The sequence below is a fragment of the Hemiscyllium ocellatum genome, chromosome 27, assembly GCF_020745735.1.
Source record: "Hemiscyllium ocellatum isolate sHemOce1 chromosome 27, sHemOce1.pat.X.cur, whole genome shotgun sequence".
NCBI classification, from domain to species: Eukaryota; Metazoa; Chordata; class Chondrichthyes; order Orectolobiformes; family Hemiscylliidae; genus Hemiscyllium; species Hemiscyllium ocellatum.
Window position 1 is genome coordinate 5114261 of NC_083427.1, and position 5862 is coordinate 5120122.

Below are 5862 nucleotides of genomic sequence, written 5' to 3' on the forward strand. Positions count from 1 at the left end.
TCTAACTTGCACATGGTTGGAGAAAGGGAGACCGCATAACTTTTACACGGACAGAATCTGAGCCCCTGGCGCTGTGAGGTAACATGATAACCACTGAGCCATTGCACGAGCCTCATCTGTACATGTGTCAGTCCTGCCACTCCCGAATTCACTACTAAACCTTTGTTTCACTCCCTCCATCGGCAGAAACTTTTCCTCAGACGAGGAGACTAAGACTGCACACAATAATCTAGGTGTGCTCTCATCAAGACCCTTTACAATTGCGGGCAAGACATTTCTGCCCTTGCACTCGAATCTGTCCGCTATATTGGCCATATCATTTGACTTCGTCATTGCATGCTGTACCTGCACGGTTATTATTTGTGACTGCCATACAAAGGACACCCAGATCTTGTCGTCCAATCTCCATTCTAATCCAGGTAAGAAAGGTGAAGTCACATGGTATCGGGGTGAACTCGCAACATATGTAGAGAAGTGGATTAGTCAGAGGAAAGAGAAGGAATCGTTGAGAGGATGCTTTTCAGAATGTAGAGTTGTGACTACTGGTGTTCCTCAGGGTTCAGTGCTGTTAGTCGTGGTCTACATTAATGATTTGGAGGAAAACGTAGTTGGTTTAATTAGTAACATCGCAGACCATTCAAAGATTGGTGTAGTTCTAGATATTGAGAAGGATTGTCAGAGGATGTGATGTGGAGATGTCAGTATTGGAGTGGGGTCAGAAGTCAGACGTCAAAATACATCAGATTATAGTTCAACTGTTTTATTTGAAATCACAAGCTTTTGGAGCGCTGGTCATTCATCAGCCACGGTAACCTCGTGTCATGTGCCTTCTGACTTTGTCATAGGATCGAGCAGAATGTAGATTAGAGGAGGTTTTGACATCAAAATGGCAGATGAAGGTTAATCCCGACCAATGTGAGATTATGCATTTTGGAAGATCACGTGCGTGTGGAAATTTAATAGCGAATGATAGAATGTTTAAGAGTATTGGTATGCAGAGCGATCTGGGTATGCAAGTCCACAGATCATTGAAGATGGCAGCATATGTAGACGAAAGAGAAAAAAAAATGCTCATGACATGATTACCTTCATTGGAAGGGGCAATTGAGTGTCAGGATAGACAATTATGTTCCAGCTTTACAGAAGTTAAATTAGGCCACAATTGCAATATTGCATACATTTACCTGTAGGATGTCGATTCTTACAAAAGGGTACAGAAGAGGTTGATCAGAATGTTGAAAGGTGGGGATGTTAGCAATGAAGAAAGATGGGATCGGCTGAGTTTGTTTTCATTGGGACACAGGAGGTTGAGGGGCTATCTGATAGATGTTTACAAGATTGTGAACGGCATGGATTTGTGGAAAGTGTGAGGCTTTTTGTCAGGATCGAGAGATCATTTTCTGGGAACACTGTGTTAAAGATTCAGGGTAGTGGCGGGGACGATTTAGAAGAAACATGTGAAACTCATTCTTCATGCAAAGCGTGTTGTGTGTCTGGAACCTGCCAAAAGAGGTGAGTGCGAAAGGAGCTGGATGTCGCAGGCATAATAGCAGCATTCAAGACAAACCTGGACGATCACATGAATGGGAAAGGAATAGAGTGGTATGGGTCCCATACGTGAAAACAGTTTTAATTCAAAAGGACAAAATACGTTGGACCAGACCTGGAAGGCCGAAGAGGCTGGTCCTGTGATGTATTGTTGTATTTTCTTTGTATCTATAGACCGTTAGAAAATAAGATGCCTTCCTATTATTGCTACCAACGTAGATAACCTCACCTTTGTCCATGGTATACATCATCTGTCATGCTTTTGTCCACTCCCTCAACTCCTTCAAATCAAAATGATGCATGTGTACATGCTCCACACACTTCAACCTCCCATCCAGCTTTGTGTCGTCTGCAAACTTGGAGTGAATATATTTAGTCCCCTCATCGAAATTGTTCTTATGTACCGTGACCAGTTTGCATCCAAACATTAATCTTTGCGAGATGCAATAGTTACTGTCTACAATTCAGGAAATGCCTTATTTCTAGACTTTCAAGGGATAAAGTGGACATGCACGTGTAGCAGGAGATGGGCAATGTCTTAAAAGAATGCTTCTTCTCTGTGTTTAGCATAGAGAAAAACATGAAGACTTGTGGCCTTGAGGAAGTTAGTGGTCATATCTTGGGAACAGTCCATATCACAGCAGAGGAGCTCTTGTACATATTAGAACAATGACGGTGAATAAATCTCCTGGTCATGAGCAGATATATCCAAGAATACTGCAAGAGACCAGAGAAAATACTACAGGAGCCCTGGCTGATATTTGTGCATCATTGTTAGCCACAGGTGAGGTCCCAGAAGATTGGATGGTAGTGGAAGTTGTGCTCTAATTCAAGAAGGTCTACAAAGAAAACTCTGCGACCTATAGACCAGGAAGCTTAATATCCGTAGTAGGTAAGTTGTTTGAGGAGCTTCTGAGGGATCAGAAATACAAACATTGGAAAGATAGGATTTAATTCAGAATAGTCAGCATGGTTGTGAGAGATTATGCCTCACAACTTTGTTAGAGTACTTTGATGAATTGACCGGAAATCTTCAGGAGGTCAGTGCAGTGTATGTAGTCTATATGGTTTTCAGAAAGGCCTTTGATAATGTGCCACATGATAGGCTGCTCTGAAAGTTTCGATCACATGGAACAAGTGATCGAACTAACAAGTCCACACTAACCCGCCGAAGCGCAACCCACCCATACCCTGAGTCAGGGTAAAAATTGTTAAAATTGTGACGACGCTTTGCCTTTAAGGTATGTGTTTCTGCAGCAGAGGGGTGTTTGAACAGTGATGTGAAAATGTCTCCTTGAGACAGGCAGTTCTCCCTGGCGTGGTTTTAATACAAGAAACAAAATGAACGGGTAGTGCCAGGTTCACAGAGATCCTAAAAGGACTTCAGCTTTGCTTTCAATTCGTTGTTGGTCTTGCTGGCTGCTGGAGCTAAAAGCTTGATATCTTTACTGCTAGAATAATATATTAGTCAGAGAAATGTACACTAAAAAATTGAAAAAAGCAGATTTGTTTTTTTCTACTGGACTGGAAAGGGACATCATGTGAGAAGAGTATACTTATTGCTGACCTGCAGTTGCCAAAGGTATATCTATGGGATATGGTCAATATTGAAACAGTTGAGGGTCAATCGTTCAATAATACATTGTATTAAGTGTCTGTGGAGAGTAAAGTTCTGCTAATTCTTCTTCATACTGAATTTTACATGTGGTGTGACAACAAAATATGTTTTCATTAAAGCTTAGTAGTGGATCAATCGAAACAAAGCTGAGTCACAGAGCCTTTTAAAAAGTATAGACGCTAGGGTCTAGGCTATCTTTATAATAAACTTTCGGATCTGGTCCATAATGAATTGTTCCGGCACAAGGAGATTGTCAGTAAACAAAGATCAGAAGTTAAATTGCTAAGTAGGTTTTAAAACATCTTTTCGTATCCCATTACATGGTTAATTGATTAATCCTTTGTCACTGCATCATTTAACAATTCGCATAGTGAAATATGGATTAACCCAAAGTCAAAAATGCAGACTCTATATACATCACCTTTGATAATGTTCTTTATAATGACTAAATTACATTTTCCTAGTACTGATAAGGACGAGGCCAGACCATTCAAAACATTCTTGAGCAGGCAACCCAGACTATGACTTTTCAATTTATTTCAGTAAGTGCACAGTGAGAATTACCCAGAGTAAGTTGGTGAGGTTGACTACTAGATTTCAAAACAGTCAGGAATTTATTCGCAAAATTGCACAATGAAATACAAACCACAAAGAAGGTCTACAGGACTCAGTCTATCCAAACTAAACTTAATTATGCAGTTCTGAACATATTCAACCGTCCCAATAAGCAAAACCCCCTTTGCAAACAGTTTTAAAGTGGAATAGATGCATCCAGACTGAAGTTAGGAGGGCAGAAAGAGAGACCGTTTTGTTTGCATTCTGTTCACACACAGCTGAACTCCTAACTAGTTCTGTCCAGCTACAGAGATGACTACTCCCTTTTCATTGTACAGGTCACTTTTAAAACATGACCGCTTTGGCCTGAGATCCCTGTTTACCTATAAACCAAAAGGCTTCTCAATACAGTTTAATCTCTATACCAAGCCATTCTAAATGGGACCAGGAGTGTTTGATGACCCCTCTGAAAAAAAACCAAGCACACAATTGCCTTGAGAAAAGGATCAGCTTTTAGAAAAAAGGGACCAGCTTTGTGACCCCACTCCCCACCCCCTTTAAAAAGAACCATCAATACCAAAAGATGGCTTTCCCTTTTCACAAAAACAAACTGTTTAGTAGTCTAAGGCATACATATACTATACTATGTATTCAAATAAAAACGTGCACAACTGCATGCACATTCAAGCCGTGGAATACATGCCACCCAACGCCTCCGTAGCTCTTTCGAGTCTCGGTAATGCATCAGCAATCACGTTTTTGCGAACTGCCACCTGCACAACTGCCAAATCGATTGTCTCCATTTAAAAGCCTGGCATTTTTGACCTGGCTTTTTTTCCACAAATGTCAATGGGTTATGATCAGTGAATACGATTTTCTCAGGTGCATTGCTACTGAAATGTTGCAATGCCAAACTAAGTTTAAAATCTGTTTCTTCATGGTTGAATATTCCTGGTGATGTATGTTCACCATCCTGGAAAAGTACTCAATGGGTCTTTCTATTCCCGTGTCATCCTCCTGCAGGAGCACCACACAGACAACTGCATCACTGGCATGGATAGTCACCTTGAAAGGTTTCGTGTAATCCGGTGTGGCTTATACTGGGGCAGTGGTCAACACAGTTTTTCGGCTGTCAATTTTCCACTGAAACTTCTTGCTCTTTTTAAACAGTGGGTGGAGCAACCACACTGCTAAAGTTCAGCACAAACTTTCGGTAACAACCCATTGAATCCCATGAAACATAGTGCAGATTTTATTCGTCGATGGTGTGGGAAATAGCCCAATTATTTTCGCTTTTGCATCCGGTGGGGGGTGGGGGGGGGGGGTGGGGGGGCGGTGGGAGGGGGGGCATTTGTCCATGTCCAATAACATGGCCCAGGATGGTGACTTGGGCTTTGACAAATTCATTTTTACCTAGGTTTACGACCAAGCCTGTCTTCCTTAGTCGATTGAACAAGTCAGATAAATGCTGTAAATGTCCCTTCTGTGAGTGGCTAAAAATCACCAGATAATCAAAATACACCACACCGTTGGGTAACCTGGCATTGACCCTACTAATCAGTTTCTGAAATGTAGCTGGTGAGTTTTTCATACCTTTGAACCGAGACAGTCCCTCTGTCGTTATGAAAGCCGAAATTGCATTTGCTCTCTCTGACAGAGATACTTGTCAGTAACCTCTGAGCAAGTCCAATTTAGAAATGCAAGTTGTTTTTCCCACGTTTTCATCACTGTCCTCCGACCATGGAATCGGATATGCATCAATCTTTGTGACGCCGTTGATTTTGCGATCGTCCAGGCATGACCATTGGATAACATCTGGCTTTGGAACCATGACTATGGGTGAGCTCCAGTCACTGCAACTCATTTCAATTATGCCACTTTTGAGCATGCACTCTAACTCCTTCTGAACCTGTGTCAACTTGAGAGGGTTATGCTGATACAGATGTTGCTTAATTGGAACAGCACCTCCTAACTCTACATCATGTACAAATAGGTTGCTACTTCCCTGTTTATTTCCGCTTAGCTCCTGATGTGATGTTAATAATTCTCTCAGGTCATTTTGATTTTCTTGTGAAAGATAACTCAATAAATTATCCCAATTTTTGACAACTTGCTCATTGTCCAATTTGATTTGAGGATTG